The 17,305-nt window shown below is 46.1% G+C and overlaps 1 protein-coding gene across 9 annotated transcripts in view; it reads right to left on the bottom strand.

The window, feature by feature from the left end:
• Positions 1-17,305, bottom strand: part of HRH1 (histamine receptor H1) — a 93,345-nt gene that overhangs the window by 5,657 nt on the left and 70,383 nt on the right. For 4 of the 9 annotated variants that reach the window (XM_046641467.1, XM_046641492.1, XM_046641501.1 and 1 more), the window contains one exon: positions 1,417-1,480. The exons of 3 other annotated variants lie outside the window; for them this stretch is intronic. The gene's annotated coding sequence lies outside the window, so the exon portion shown is untranslated. Of the gene's footprint in view, positions 1-1,416; positions 1,481-2,815; positions 2,835-13,282; positions 13,417-17,305 lie in introns of those variants that run through there. 2 more of the 9 variants (XM_046641474.1, XM_046641518.1) reach the window with 2 other exon arrangements.

Raw genomic sequence — 17,305 nt, forward strand, 5'->3', positions numbered from 1 at the left:
ACAATTACAGTTGACAGAAAATTATTTGTCTTTATATAAAAATCTATATATTTTTCCTTTGTGGTTAAAAAAGAAAAGCTGTTCTGATTGAATTGAGGCCACTGAACTGAAAATTAGTTTCCCATATTAAGTGTTTAGAGGTGAAATCTACTGATGTCTGCAACTTACTTTGAAATGAATCAAAAAATAAGTTGGATAGAAGAACGGATAAATGAATTGAGATACAGTAAAGCAAAAAGAGCAAAACATTAATTTACAACCTAGACGGTGGGCATATGGGTATTGACTGTACAATGCTTCCAACTTTCCTATTTCATTGATAGTTTCCGTAAGAAAATGTTGGTGAAAATTACTATAGCCTAAGTTTACCTTCCGTGCCTATCGCCGTAAGCTCGGTTCTTTATCACATTTTCTCCTTCATAGCTTGAACATGTTATTTTGTGTAAAGATAAAAGCAAAAGGTCCACAGAATATTTGTCAAATGAATGAGTGAGACACAAGTGAGGGTGTTCTGAAGAATCTCAGCTCAGAACTTACTCATTCAACTCATATTTACTGGTGAAACCTTCCTTTTCAGCTCAGTGATCTGTGTTGGGAGCAAGAAAATCCACTTTTGTCCTCAGAAGCCACAGGATTCAGAAGAAGCATCCTGGGAAAGGCACCAGCACCTGTGCTGCATGCACATGGCACCTGGCACCTGCCTCCTGAAAGGAGGAGGGGGAGGAAGAGGCCTGAGGGAGAGCTGTGACCCGGCCCTGAGCCCGCAAGAAGCAGGCCACATGGGGGAGGACGGCCAAGAGGCAGCAGGAGCCGCCACCAAAGCATCTCCTTCACGCCCCACTCAGGACCAGCAGCATAATTTGTGGGGCCCAGAGCAAAATGAAAAAATGTTAAATTATTACGAATTTCGAGATGGTGACAGCAGAACACTAAGCCAAGTGCAGGGCCCTCCTGAGCACAGAGCCCAGGTGGCTCAGGATGCCGGCCCTGGTCCCTCTGCGTCTCACCCAATCTCTCCGCAGGCCCTGCTCAGTGCGATGATAACTCATGTGAGGCCCTTTCTCCTCCCTCGGGATCTGCGTTTTGAAAAACAGATCCATGAATGGTTTTCCCTCTTTAAATGCCAAAGGAAAGTCAGGTGCACTGGCAGAGTGTGGGAGGTGTCTGGGGACACGGATCCTCCCTTCACCTCACGTTATGCGGGAGGTCATGCCCCCCAGGCTACTCAGCCCCACGGGGCTCTCTAGGGTCAAGGCCAAGCCAACAGAGATGGTGCTGAGGAGACGGTGTGCTCTGGGGAGAATGGAAGCTAGCAGCCAGCGGAGGACCTTGGGACAGGGCATCCCGGGAAGAAAGGCAGGTTCTTTACAGCACTGGGTCCCTAGAGAAGCGGGGACGCAAGGAGAGAGGTCTCACCCGGGCTCTTGCTTGCTGGGCTGGGTGGAGCTTGGGTAAACAGCCAGGACTCCAATTACCCCACCTGTAAAGTAGGGAAAATATTATTACCTCCCTCCCAGGCTGTGGGGAGGATCAGCTGAGACAGGGGTGCGAAAGCTCTGCTAACCCTGGGTGACTTGGTAACAAGCAGAAGTGGACCCTTTTTCTTTAAGAGCCTCGTGTAGAGCAAGCCATCATTTTTGAATTAAGGCAATGGCTCCATTCCAAAACCATTAGCTGCAGCGGGACTTTTCCTAGAGAGACAATCATCTAATCCAGTCAGGTCCTGTGCCAGCAAATGAACAGACAAAGTCAGGTTCCTGCACATCGTAGGACGGTGACAGGAGCAGCCACAACAGGACTGAGCCGAGCCCTGGGCTCTTCCTCCACGGGAGGCCCTGCTCTCCAGAAGCGCTGTGTTCCTCCGAAACTTCTCGGAAGCCCCAAACGGCGTCAAGCGAACAAGCAATTACCAGTAATTTATATGGGAAAAATAGTTTAGCCTTCCCCCACCCAAAAAATAACTCATCACAATAAATGGAGATAAAGCCCAGATGCTCCCACGGCTCGGAGCTGGCGGCCTGATGCGGAGCCGCCCATGCGCGCGCCGGTCCCTATAACAGCTCACTGCAAGACTGATGCTGCACACTGTTTTCGCTTTTCCCGTAAAAATGAAAATCTTCTTCAGATTTCTTTTGGTTAGCGAAAACAGGTACTAACATAGGTCTTTCATAAAAGCGAAGTGGCATATAAAGAACTTTCAGATAGCGGGGGGAAAGCTGTATCCATTATTAAATGCCCACCACAAGCCCACAGGGAGGTCTTCCAATGATCCCCCAGGTAGAAATGAAGAAGCAGTCAGCTCAGGCTCAGAAGGGGGAAGCAACTTACCCCAGGTCACACGGCTAGGAAGCAGATGGTGAAGCCAAAAGTCAAACCCAGGTCTGTCTAACTCAGAGTTTCTCAGCCTTTGTCCTAGTGACGTTCTGAGCTGGATAATTCTTTGTTGCAAAGGGCTGTCCTGTACATTGTTGGATGTTTAGCAGCATCCCTGGCCTCTACTCACTGGATGCCAGTACCACCCTCCCCGCATTCCCAGGGACAACCAAAAATATCTCTATACATTGCCAGTGGGGTCAAGATGATCCTTAGTTGAGAACCACTGATCTAACTGAAGAATATGCACCTGAACTGCCAAAGAATGCAGCTTTCAGCTCAAGGTAAGGAAGAACTTTCTAAAAATAGATGTTATCTAACAATGCAATGAATTACCTGGAGAGATAGTAAGCTCCCTGTCATGGGAGGTACGCAACAAGAGGTGGCCTGGATCTGATTCCAAATTAGAAATACTCCTGCTTTCCCAATGACAATTATTTACCTAAGTAAAACTTGCAGACACTGGTTTTAGATAACAGACACCAATGGGCAGGGATCTCTGCTGACAGCCAGGGAGGGGAGGCAAGAGGAACTGGAGGGTTTGGAGAGATGCTATATACCAAATGCTGCTCTCAGTGGCCTCACCCTCTCCACTCTCCCTCCCATTTCAGCAACGCTGGTCCATAGGAGGCTTGGAGCTCATTTGGCTGGCAAAATAGAACAGCAGTTAAGAACCCGGGCTTTGTAAAGCAGTAAACTGTGCTCTAACCCTGTTTCTGCCTTATTAGCTGGGCGAGATCTCTCACCTCACCAAGTCTCAGTTTCACTCACCTTTGAAATGTGGACAAAGCATCTCATACAGTGCCTGACATACAGGAAGTGTTCAATTACCAGCAGCTGTTATTTTCTTCCATTTCTTGGTGAGTGACACCATGATCCCACAGCCAGCCCAGGCTGGATCAGAGCAATCATCCTTGACCTCTCCTTGTTTTCCACTGTGGCAGAAATTGCTAATTGTCTTCTAATATCAGTTCTCCTCTATTTTGCAACAGACTTCTGCTTTTTAGCTGAGTACACGGCTGCCTGGAATAGAGACGCCTGGAATAGAGACTAGATTTCCTAGGCTCCCTGGTAGCTGGTGACTATGTCATCATGTGACTAAGTTCCAATGAAAATGTAATTTGCAACTTCCAGAAAGCAGCCCTAAAGGGAGGATGTGTTCTTTTCTTTGGCCCTTCTTTCTTCTGGGTAGCTGGAATGTTGATAGGATGTATAGAGTTTAAGGAACCGTCTTGGCACCAAGAGGAAGCCACAAAATGAGGAAGGTAAAGCAGCAACCTGGCAGGAATTGAGGTCTCTGATGACCATGCAGCTGCCATACCAGCCAGGACTCTCCACCTCCGGGTTAGCTTGGGTTTTCTATCACACATAGCCAAACTGAATCCTAACTGATACACTGCCCCTGACTTCAAGGAGTTTGTCAATTAGAATGAGAAGAAAACAAAAGATAAACAAAGAGGATTAAAAAATTGAATTAAAAATTCTGTACAGCTGGGACAAGTGTGATGATTGAGGTAAGCTCAAAGCAGGTGGCAGGAGAGAGGAGGGAGGAACAGCCGCTCCCAGGGTAGAGTGCGGATGTCAGAAAGGACATCAGAGAAGCCTCGACGTGTGAGTTGGGCCTTGAAGGATGAGTAGAAGTTGACTGAGAGGAAGGGAGAGGAATTTAAGGATGAGTAAAAGAAAGAATAAAAGCACAGAGCTGCGTTCGAGGAATTGGGAGGGAATCACTGGAAGTAACTGGAGCGCAGAATGACAAGTCAGGAAAGGCACATTGGGGCCAAGATGTAACGCGGCTCTTTCACATCTCTATGCCTTGGCCTGTGCTGTTTCCCCTGCCCAGAGCACCCTTTTGTCTTGAAGCTCTTCGCTGCTCCTCCTTCTGTGTGCCCACAACACTTCTAACACTCCCCTTGCCATCACTTATCTTAGCATTCTTGTTTGGCTGATTCTCCCCAACTAAACAGGGAGCACCTCTAAGGCATGGCATGTGTCCACAATTTCTGTTTCTGAAGTGCGACGCCCGTGACCACCTTGACGGCAGGGCCCACACCTTTACACTCTCTGCCATTCTCCTGTGCTGGGACCAGGCTGGCGCACGACAGATGCTTAACAGAAGTTTACTGGATGACCTCTGAAAAAATGAGACACACGTGGATAAAGAACAGCAGAACACACAGCAAAAGGGACCTAAATGCAGAAGGTGTGGGCATATTTTTCAAAAAGATGTTTAAACCAACAGAAATTTGAGAAAAGACTTATTCTATTGATGAATATTGATACATTTCAGCTAACTTTTCTACTTTTTCCTGGAAACTTTATTGTTAGACATTTCTTTCATGGTAATCCAAAACATGAATAAAGATTTATGTACAAAGATGCTTACTGCAACATTTATATATGATAGGAAATAAAAGGAAATAGTCTAACATTTGGGAACTAAATGTATTATGGGATAGCTACAGAAGAGAATATCATGCAGTCATCGATAATCACATTTATGGAGTGCCAGTAATGATATGAGAATATGTTTATCAGGAAATTAAATTTACAACAGACATTGTTTGTACAGGATGATGTCAATTCTGTTAACAGGCTTAGAGCGAGAGTGAATTTCTATTATCTTATATTAACAGTGGTTTCCTCTGGGTAGTGGATGATGATCAAGATAAGATAAAGATTTATCTTTTGTATTTCCCAAAATTTCAACAATGAGAATGCCTTAGTTTTATAATAGGCAAAACAAGAACTAGCTGCACTCATTTTAAAAAACAAAATAAAACAGACTTATTCCATCAAAAAAATGTTTAAAAAAGAAATGTCTTCCACATTCTTGGCACACCTTTTATTTTCTACAGTAAAAAGTGAAAGTTTGGGATTTCTTTCTTGCTATAATCTGAACTGCCTCTCCCACCACTCCCCGTTCCAAACTGCTCCACCGTCTGCCTCATTTGTATTGGATGGTTATTCCCGTCAAGTAAGTCAGAACATTGATGTCTTTGCTCTAATTCCGAAGAAAGAGGCGCCATGCATAAGGGTGCCCCAAGGATTGTGTATTGTCATTGAGTCTGGCCAGGGCATAATTTCCATAAAACATCCAGGTTTATCAGTGCCATTGGCAGCGGTGCAGAGAGCAGATTGCAAATAGCAAAATCCCATTATGAGTGCAGTGCTGTAGGAATGTGGCTGACTTAGAATCTAGGGCAGGGCTGGGTTAAGAGTCAGCCTCTGGGTAGGGGACCTTGTGGGCAGACAGTGGCCCCGAAGCTTCTTCTGGGGGTGGAGGTACACATTCCAAAGTCTACAGAGTCAGAGAGGAAAAATTAATAAGAACAGGGGGCCGTGTGTAGAACAAGGTGTGATGGGGACTGGGGCAAGCTGACAAGTATATTCTCTGTCCAAAGAGGACAGCTGCCACTCAGATGCCACCAACTGCTGCAAGTCCAGATCTGCCTATTTTTTAAATGAACCACAAAAACTGGATTTTTACATGAAATCTTTTAGTTTTTAAATGTTGTTAATTATTCAACTGTTTCTTTTGTTTTCTTGAACACTTGAACACAGGTCAAGCAGAACCAATTTTGGGGACATGACCTGTGAGCCCTGAGCTGCAAATGTCAAGCTAGTTCACAGGGGGATCCAGAGTACGGAAGATGAGGTAACGACCCCAGAGCGGACGACTTTTAGAGTATTTGCCCAGCTCACAACAAGCCTCTTTCTCTGAGACGCAGCATCCACCTAAGGGTGGGCCCTGGCAGCCATAGTTAAACTGTGTAACGCCCACCCCGGGGCACCTGTGACTGGACCAGAGGTCGTCATCCGCCCCCAAATGGGCCCATCAGCCCAACTCTCTCTTCTGGAAAGCTGGAGCTGGGGTTGTGCTTTCAAGACAGTCTGTTGGTCTCCTGAACTGAAGTGATGGGAAGGTGGGGGCTGAAGAAGCCACCGAGGGGCAGCATTGCTCATCTCCAGGCATGCCGAAGTGGAGGAAGGGAGAGGGGGAGGCAGCAGACAAATGCGATGATTTACACACTGCAACAGCTGATGTCCATGTGCAAAAAAGATGGATTTAGACCTTTCTCTCACACCATACACAAAAATTAACTCACAGGTGACAATGGTACTGAATGTAAGAGCTAAACCTCTTAAAACTCTTAGAAGAAATCATACGAAAAAAGCTTTGTGACCTTGAGTTAGGCAAAGATTTCTTAGATATGACACCAAAGGCACAGCCAAGAAAGGAAAAAAATTGCTAAATTGGACTTCAAAATTAAAAACCTTTTGTGCTTCAAAAGGCACCACTGAGAAAGTGAAGAGCTATGGAATGGGAAAAATATCTCTATATGATATATCTGATACACCATATATCTAACGTATCCAGAATAGATGAAGAACGCTTCCAACTCAATAAGGAGAGGACAAAGAATCCAATTTAAAAATGAACAAAGAATTTGAATAGACATTTCACTAAAGAAGATACAGGAATGGCTCCTAAGCTCATGAAAAGATGCTCAACATCATTAGTCATCAGGGAAATGCAATCCAAATGACAAGGAGGTACCACTTCACACCCACTGGGATGAGCATAATTTAAAAAGAGAGATAATAAGTGTTGAAGAGGAAGTGGAGAAATGAGAACCCTCATATACTGCTGGTGGGAATGCAAAATGGTGCAGCCATGGTGGAAAAGTCTGGCAGTTCCTCAAACAATTAAACATAGTTACCACATGACTCAGAGATTTCACATCTAGATATATAGTTCAAGAGAACTGAAAATATATGTCCACACGAAATTGGTATATGAATGTTCACAGCATTATTCATAATAGCCAAAAAGAGGAAACAACCCAATGTTCATCAACTGGTGAGTGGATAATCAAAATATGGGATATCCAGGCAATCGAATATTATTTGTCAGTAAGAAAGTACCAACATCTGCTATAACATGAATCACGCTAAGTGAAAGAAGCCAGACACAAAAGGCAACACATTGTCTGATTCCATTCATATGAAATGTCCAGAATAGACAACTCCACACAAACAGAAGACAGATTGGTGGCTGTCTGGGCCTGGGGGTGGGGATGGGAAAGGGTCTTTTGGGAGTGATGACAATGTTCTAAAATTGGATTCTGACAATGATTGTACAACTCTGTAAATTTGCTAACAATAATTGAATTGCATGATTCACTTAAAATGGGTGAATTTCATGGTATGTAAATTATACCTCAATAAAGTTTTTTAGAAAAAAATTCCGTGGCCTAAGAAAGAGGCTGCCTGGGTTTCCAGATCTCTCTGTTTTCAAAACCTACTTCTGTATATACCAGTGTTGCTCCCCAAAATACCTACCAGGCACTAGGATTAAAAAAATAAAAATAAAGAAGTGTTAGACAAACAAGGATGAAACTAGGGTGAGTCCCAAACAGCCACTCGTGTTGGGCCACAAACTTCACTCTGAGTTTCCCAGGAGCCAGAGCAAAGAGGGAAACAGGATCAATTACAAGAGTCTAGTGTCACTTAGTTGCTTAGCAGAAGGACAACTCTAGCTGGTACTAAGTTTTAGATAAAATGTATCTCATGGTTTCTTGTAAAAGGGGCACAGTGAGATGTTACACACAAATTCTTAGTTATTTATCAGAAGCAGAAGTACAGAAATGACTTAGCCACATAACCCTCTCCTCCTGCACCTCTACCATCTTCTTTCACTTTATAATTTGCCTTACGAGTTTGGGAGGTTGGACTCGTTTGATTGTTTGTCTGCTTCTTCTATCTCCTACCCCTGGTGTGACAGGCTGGGATTTTAAAATTAGGCACAGAAAAGGGAAGCTGAAGGATAATTATCACTAAATGGCAACGAAAAGGAATATAAAAAGCCCCGTTCCATGACCTCTCACGCTCGGGCCTTGAAAAGCAATGAAGGAAAAGAAAAGCAGCATTTCAAAGACTTTCTACGTACCAGCATTGGGCTGGGAGGTGGCCGGTGCTGCCTCATTTAATCCTCACAGTGATGCCGACTTCACAATAAAGGAACCCTTTTTGCCCTCATTTTAAAGATGTGGAAACAGAGGCTTCTGGAACAAAGAGGGCTTCGTGTGCTGCACTAAGACCCAAGGGCCACTGAAGAGCAAGTTTCTTAAAGGCCCAAGTGACCCCCACCTTCTAAGACATTTGAATGAGCTTCAGAGCCCTTCCCCTCCTGCCCTCCCTGCCCCCCTTCTCCCTATGGTGAGAAAGAGGTAAGTCAATAAAGACTTCAAATAAAGGTTTCACGGAATTGGAAGCACAAACATCCGTGCTAACAGTAGACAAGGACAGTGCACACAACACGAGGCCCAGCGCACACACGTATCATTTCAGGATACGATGAATACTATTTTCTTTTGGTTCCAAATCCCTGGAGATTAAGCCTTAAGAAAGGAATTTTCAAAGGCTAAAGTTATCCAGGCCATTCTCTTCCTGAGGAAAAAAAAAATTATTTATGATATTGAGGTAAATAAAAGAGCTGGCAGAAGAGAAAGGAGAGGTAGATGCGATGCTTACAAGAGGGAGCTCCTAGGTAATTAGGAGTTTCTTTAATGTCTCCGAATCCTTCAGTCAAGTGACGCTGTGGCTGGCTGTGCCCCGGCCACACCTGGGGCTCCGCTGCGCCACCTGCTGGTCAAGCCCTCCCACTGGTTCTGAGGCCAGACGTCTCTAAACCGGGGTCTGGGTGAGTGTCAATGTATGTGTAGGCACCTAAGTGTGACGGATGCATGGGGACATGGGTGAGTGTGAATCAGCCTGGCTGCTGGTTCTGTTCTGCTCTCCATGGACTCCTTCATTCACCGATCTATCCATTCGTTCTCCCTTCCTTCCATCAGTCCATTCACCCATCCAAAAAATCTTTATTGAGAGATGCTCTTTGTCAGTTACAGATGTTCTGATAGGAGGAGGACAGACACGATCCCTGCCCTCATGGAGCTTGCAGCCTACACCAGTGTTCTCAACGTCGGCTGCCTGGGGAGCTTTTAAAACCTACTGAGATTTCTGTTTCTGGGAAGATGAAGCACAGATGCCTTTCCTCCTTCTTCGGCTAAGTACAATTAAATACCCTGGACACTATATTTAAAGCAAACAGAAGATGACTCTGAAAGGTGGAGAGGCAAAGACAGCCCAGCTGGAACCCCAAGACCCGCAGAACGGCACAGCGCTGAGTTCCCCGGGCTTTCATTTGGCCACATGTATCTGAGAGTGTGCGATGAAGAAGCTGGCAACTCAGAAAAGCCAGGGGGCACAGACAAAAAAAAAAATCCCCAACAAATGCCTGCTGTGTCTAGCCAGGAAAGGGGCAGTCTAGCAAAACAGAAAACTTCTAGACAATATCTGCCCTACTGCAGCCATAGAAAACACTGGAGCCCTGTTTCCGTCCCAGCCAGCAAAGGCTGAGTGGGGAGCCAAGTTGCCACCTCTGTCAGGCTGCAACAAGGCACCCCAAGCCCCCTGCCAGGGTGGTGTCCCTGCAGCCCCCAGCAGGGAGCTGGGACTTTCATCCCCATCAGATGGAGAGAAGCCCTGCACCCAACCTGCACCCCCGAATGTCAGTGGGGGCCACGAGGGGAGCAGTAAGAGGCACATCCATCCCTCCCAGCCAGGGAGGGATCCCTGGAGGCCACGTGGGGGCCAGAGCTCCCCGCCTGCTCATCCGCAATGGAGACCCCCGCCCTGCAGGTGCCACAGAAGCTGAGCGGGGCGTCTGGACTTCCACGCCCACCTGGAAGTGCTGAGGTGGTGCAGGCTCTCCCCACTGCCTCCTGCTTCCCTGCAGCAGCAGCAGCGTCACAGACGGCCAGACACAACAGAAGCCCCAAAGAGGACCCAGGGTCCTGTAACATGATACCTAAAATGTCCACATTTCAGTGGAAAATCACCTATCAAAAATGGGAAGGTTTCTAACTGAATTTTTTAAAAGCAGTCAATAGATACGAATGCCAAGACGACAGAGACGTTAGGATTACCTGACAAAGATTTTAAAGTAGTCATCATAAATATGCTTCAACGTGCAGATGTGAACACACTTGAAACAAATGAAAACAGAGAACGTCTCAGGAAAGAAACAGAAGACGAGAAGCAGCAGAAAATGGAAATTCCAGAACCGAAAAATCCAATAACTGAAAAGAGCTCAGGGTATGGCTCAACAGTAGGATGGAGGGGACAGAGGAATGGGCCAGTGAACTGGAGGGCAGAAGACAGAAATTACCCAGTACGAACACCAGAGGGAAACAGACCGAAACAGAAAATGAACAGAGTCCCAGGGACCTGTCAGATTATAACAAAAGAGCAAACCATCGTGTCATCATAATCTTGGAAGTTGATGAGACAGAGGGTGGGGATGAAAAAGTCCTTGAAGCAACAATGGCTGAAAACTTCCTAAAATTGGCAAGAGACATAAATTTAGAGCGCCAATCTGAGACTGTCCCGGAGGTAAGCGGAAGGATCGAAAACAAGTGTGAGTCACCATTCGTTAATGCCACATCTCTGTACCATTTAGAGCCACTTCAGAGACCACCTAAAATGTGATAAACACTATTTTAAATCTCATCATACAATTATTTGGCTCTTAAATGCCTTTAAGGAAAAGCTCAAACTCCTTAGGCTGCTGGCATGACATTTCCTTCATGTCTGGCCCACTACAGTCCAGTAAAAATGAAGTCACGGTCCCCAAACACCCCAGGTTCTCTCAGCCTTTGGGGCTCTGCACATGTTATTTCCTACTCCAGGAAAAGGATGTACCTTGAGGGTTGGGACCTCATTTTTGTTTGCTATTGTCTCCTTCTGGGCCTATTTCATGGCTTGCCTGGAACAAAGTGAGAAGGATAAAGAAGAGAAAGGGGGGGTTGATAAAGAATATGGGAAGAAAAGAGGAAGGAAGGGAGAAGGAAGGGAGGGAGGCAAGGAAAGAGGGAAGGAAGAGTGGAGGAAGGAAGATATTGATGAACTTCTGTTCACCTTACAAAACCCACTTTAAAAGTTCCTTTCTCTTTGAAGCTTTCCTGTATCCTTTAGTCACATCTAAACATTCCTTCCTCTGGGTCCCCACAGTGTTGTTTCCATATCTCTATTAAGGCATTTAATTCTCTGTCTTCTACTGAATGAATAAATGAACGAATGAAGGAATTCAGGTATCCTTCACTTAGACTTTGATTCTTACAAGGGCAGGGACAATATGATATTCGCCTATAACTGTAGCACCTAGCCCGGTGGTTCTCAACCTTGGCTGCACATTGGTATCACATGGGGAGATTTAAAAATAACACCAATGCCTGGGTCCCACTTTTGGCCATGATTCTGATTTAATTGGTCTGGAGTGTGGTCTGGGTCTCAGGATTTTTGAAAATTCTCCAGATGCAGCCAAGGTTGTGAACCATTATCCTAACCCAAAGCTGAGTGGTAGGAGGAGCTCAATAAATGAGGAATGAGTGAATGAACAAATTCCACCTTTAACTTATCACAGTCCTGACCCACGTGACCATTTTCAGGGTTTCTTGTTTGCCAATTCACAAATCTATTCAGGAAGTATTAATTAAGCAATAGCACGGTACCAGGTGTTATGCTCAGCCAAGCCGCTGGAGATGGAAACACAAGACTCGCCCTTCTCCCCCTTGTTCCAAGGTGCCTAGAGGAAGCCGGGGCTGTGTCCTAGTTCATCCGAGAACTTTCTGTCCTGCAGGTGAACTGGCTAGTCCCAACAGCAATCATCTCCCTAGCGACTGACAGCAAACATTACCTTCTGGCTTCTTCCTTGAGCAAATGCAAGGACAGACTCTATTTACGCCCAGAGAGAAAGTTCCTAGAGGGTGGGTGTGAGTCAAGAGACCAAGAAGAAAGTGGTCCCGTCTAGATCTCTCCAATCACTGCGGAAGAGAAGGCGAGTCTCAGCAGGCAGACTAAAGCCCAGAGCTGCTCAAGTAAACCTCCTGCGAGGTGTGTGTTTGCACAAAGAAAACCCAAGACCTCGGGATAGGATTAAGACCTTAATCATCCAGAGAAAGGGGACTCCCTTCCCGCTGCTGTCCCCTCGTACTTAGGCCTGCTTTAAGATTTGCATTACGCATTACTGAAGAGCAGAGACGATGACCATTTGTGCCACGGCTGCTCTGGTGCAGACTTGGATAATATCTCCTCTCAGCTGTTCTCACAGCTCCCTAACTGACCGTCCACATCCTGGCCGTGGCCGCTTCAGCCCATTCCACACACAGAAGCTAGATACTCTTTCTAATGCCACAAATCCAATCCCCTCTTTCTCCTATCTGAAACTCTTTAATGGCTTGCCATTGCTGTCAGGACATAACAGCATCCATAGAATAACCCCCCATGTACAATACAAACATAATCCAAATAAAACAGGGTTGTCTTGTGTCCGATCTAACCACAGTATCATCCAGAAAGAAAAAAGTTGGAAAATAACTTAAATCTTTACTGAAGACTCTCAAAGAGGCAAAAAAAAAAAAAAAAAAAAATCCTAAAGAACCTCTCCCTCATCTATCACCCCATAGTGCCACCTCCTGTGTCAGCAGCTCACCGTCACATCTCCCTTCCCCCTCTAAAAACATTAGCTTTCATTGGCTCCCACGTTATGACCTCTTTCTTTCTCTCACTCACTCTCCAAGCTTCCTGACCTATCGAAGGGCACCATGCATCTCTCAGAAATGCACCTAGCTTCCCCAGTGCCTTCTTTTCTTCATTCCTGACTCCAATCAGTACAACAGAAGCCCAAGAGATAAACATTCAAAAACAGGTTCTACTCTGTTTATATGGTAAAACCTTTGACCCCGTCATACAAGAGGCTTTTCCATCTGCACTCCACATCAGGTGCAGCCTCATCCTCTGATGCTCCACTTTCCCCACGAGGCCCGGCTCTTTCACAGCCTCCTACCTTTGCAAATGCTGTTCCCTCTGCCAGGGATGCCTTCTCTTCCTCTCAGCCTGGCGAGACATTCAATTAATTCTTTACAATCAGCTCTGATGTCACTTCCTTTAAGGCTTTTCTCAATTCCACCAGACAGGGTTCATTTGCTTCCTTCTCCAGGGTTTTCCTGAACTTTGTACAGACCTCTATTCTAAACTGTGTCAAGCTGGGTTGTAATCCCTTAATTATTGACCAAACTTTCTCATCAGACTGCGGGTGTCACATTTAAGTGAGTCATCTCTGTGTCCTCAGCTCCAAGAACCAGGGAGGTGCTCAATAAGCAGGCGCTGAATGTTCCAGAAATATGCTCCAGCTATGAGCGCTGCAGGAAAGCATTTACCTGCGCTCTCCTCTCTGCTCACAAGTTGGGGATGCCTGGGAGCCTGTGTCACATCGGAGCTTGAGAGAGGCACCTGGCACTCGCCTGGCTGTGCCTGCATACCCTCCCTCATGATGCCCTCCAAAGGGTGGTCTGTCCCTCTCTCTGAGTCCAACCAGGCCTGGTTCTCACCAAGTCACAAAAGGAGTTAAAAGCAGCAACTAGGCGTGAAAATAAAATAAAGGCATTGAGACTTGAAAGGAAGAAGTAAACCTATCTGTGTTGGCAGATGACATGATTTTGTACGTAGAAAATCCTAAGGAATCTACAAGAAAACTATTAGAGCTCATAACTGAGCTCAGGGGACCCAGGTCCTCAGTTTGGGATTGGAGGGGCCCCCTCTGTCGCCTGGATCCACCCTTCCCATGGCATTTCTCAGCACACCATCCTTTCCATGCTTTTGGCACTAGCACATGAGCGTCCTGTTCAACCTGCTCTCCCCTCTGCCCCGAGCCTATCACCGCCTCGGTCTGCAATGCTTCTCTCCCACCAGCACCTGAGCTCTCAAGTCGAGAAATAAGAGCTACATTTAGTAAGGCCAAGAGTTGGACATGTGTCATCTCATTTAATCCTCACTGAAACCCCCTGAGGTAGGAACTATTCTTATTACCCACGTTTGTCAGATGAGACTGTCCCCATCCTTTGCCCAAGCTCACACAGCTTTCTGGCCCAGATGGGCTTTGAAGCAAGGGCTGCCTGACTCCAACATCCAAATTCATCACCTAAAAGTTGGGAAGACAACAGAGGTGCAGTTCCAATGCCACTTCCCCTGGCTGGATGCATCTCCTCTCTCCCCAACCCGAATTCCAAGCTGGTGAAGTTACCAGTCCCTCCTGCTGGCACTCAGCGCTGACTCTGTGCTGTGGTCATTCATGCAGAGCTTTGCTCTCCCCTGTTGGGCTGCAAGTTCCTTGGGAACAGGAGCCATGTCTTAATCAGCTTTGGAGCCTCAGGTGCTGGCACAGCTTAGCACGCACTAGGTTCTGACAAAGATTCTTTGCTTGACCACACCTTAGTCAGGCTCCTGAATGTTCTCCTACGCCATCTGTGCCCTTCCTTGTAAAATCTAGTTTCAGGAAGAACCCTGCCGGGTCAGCCTCACCAGAACCCCGCCCCGACACCTGCTCAGGCTCCTCATCAGCACCAGCCCCCAGGTGCGCGATCACCCTGGCCTGGCTTTGGCAAGAATCCTCTGAGGTCAGTTTAGCCAGAACCTTCCTTTCCCCTGATGTTTCTTTTCAGTCATTTTCCATCCACTGACTCCAGCCCTGCTCCTTGGCTATAAATTCCACTTGTCCGTGCCATATTCAGACCTGAGCCCCATCTCTCTCCCCGACTCTAGAATCCCATTGCTGTGGTCCCTAACCCTACAACGAATGTCCTGAATAAAGGCGGCCTGACCATCTTCAAGAAGCATCATTGACTACTTTTGTCTTTAACGGTACACAGCTCGCAGAGCTTCGGCAAGGATGAAATGAGATGGTCGGGGAACAATGTCCTAAGGAGCACACTTGTCTGTTCCCTTTGGCGAGCACAAGAGAGCAGCCACCACTTGTAGGTGGGGGTGAGGATGATGAGGCTGGAACATATTGTGGGTCGGGGGAGGGCTGTCTCCTTCCTCAGTGACAGCTCCCCATACAGAGGGGCTATCCTAGAGAGAAGAGCTGCACTCCTCACGGCACAGGATTTGTGCACTCATCTTTGTTTACTGTGCATCTGGCCCATGGTGGGTGCTTAGAAAATATCTGTTGAATAAATTTGCTGTGTGACTTTGAGCTCTTCTCTCAACTTCTCTGGGCCTCTTTCATGAAACAAGGGGGTTGCAATAGATCAGAGGCTTTCAAACTTTTCCTGTCTTTTCTTGGTATTGCAGCTACTGGTTCATGTAAAAAATTGTATCAAACCGATAAAAGCAGGTTGCTCTGGTTGGAGTGGAGAAGTGGGAGATCCAGAGCCCCATGTGCTTGGCTCTTCCCCTTCTCTTCGTCTCAGACTCCCCCGAAGACCCTCACAGCACAGTGTGATAGCAATAAAGCAGAACGAACCCTAAAAGTCCTTATAGGTCAAAAATTCAGATTTCTCTTTAAGGAACATCTGCATTTTAAGAGCATGGCTCTGAAAAGGGGAAATTCTTTCTGACACATGTGGACAACTATGTCGAGTGTCCAACATGCTTACTGGTGGGATGTGAAGTACCTTGATCAGAAGGGGGAGCTTGTCCTTCAGACAGAGGGTGAACACTTCCCAGTGGCTTGAAACTGCAGTGGATACAGAGAACCACTTGCTCTGCCTTCATAGGTACATGAGTTGGCTCCGGCCACACAGCATGTCGCCAGTCAGAAACTCAGACCACTGTTGCTTCCGGGCGGCCTGTCATCTTTTTCCTAAATGGGCACCTGCTTCAATCCTACTTTTCTCCACGGATTTTTTTTCCCTCTTCCCATTTTCCAGAACTCACTAAAACCTCCACTGGTTATAAGCAATTTAAACAGTGCAGTGAACTTGGAGGAAGTTGAACAAATGGATGGGTGATAGGCAAATAGCTTCAGATTTCAGTATTTTAGTCAAATTTGCACACAACACCTGGAATTTACAATCACATGGGAACCACTTAGCTTCTTAGGAAAGCAATCATGGAAGCCAGAGAATGGAAAAGGAAAATAATCATAGTTTTCATAAATGTCTGCCAAGAGAACTTTCCTGATCAAGATTATTGGGTAATTTTAAAAAGACACTGATATACCCATATTCACAGCAGCATGATTCACAATAGCCAAGGGTAGAAGCGACTCAAGTGTCTAACAATGGCTGAATGAATAAGCAAAATGTGGTATATCCATACAACGGACTATTAGCCTTAAAAGGGAAGGAAATCTTGACACATGCCACAACATGAATGAACTTTGAAGACATTACGTTAAGTGAAATGAGCCAGTCACAAGAAGACAAATACTTGATTCCACTCACACACAGAGGAGTCAAGTTCACAGAGACAGAAAGAGAGGTGGTTGCCAGGGACTGGGGGAGGGGGAGGGGGAGTTCAATGGGGATGGTGTTCAATGGGGATGTTCAATGGGGGCGGAGTTTCAGTTTTGCAAGATGAAAAAAGTCCTGGAGATGGATGGTGGCAATGGTGCACAACAATGCAAATGTACTTGAATGCCACTGAACTGTACACCTAAAAAATGGTGAAAATAGTAAACTTCATGTTATGCCTATTTTACCACAATTATAAGTAAATAAGAAACCAAGCAGCTGCTTACAGCACGCTAGGCTGAGGGGGCCTCACAGGACAGGATTTATTGGTTGGAGGGGATCTTTAGAAGTAACCTTCCTGGGAATTCAGGGTAGATTGAATGGAAGTGTCTTCTAGGAGCTGCCAGTGCATTGACTGAATTGTTACACATTAAATTAAATTTTCTTACGAACTCATATCCCGCGCCCAGATACTTCAGGGAGTGGCAACTCTAGGCACTCATGGGACTTGCTTTGTCCTGTCAAGCTCATTTAAGGAATCAGGGATTGGCCAGTCATCTCTTTCACGCTCTGGGGAAGCAGGATTCTGAATGAAACCCCACCATGAAAAGGAACTCTGTGACAGGCCGGTGGCC

Source organism: Equus quagga, chromosome 1, assembly GCF_021613505.1.
Source record: "Equus quagga isolate Etosha38 chromosome 1, UCLA_HA_Equagga_1.0, whole genome shotgun sequence".
Taxonomy (NCBI): domain Eukaryota; kingdom Metazoa; phylum Chordata; class Mammalia; order Perissodactyla; family Equidae; genus Equus; species Equus quagga.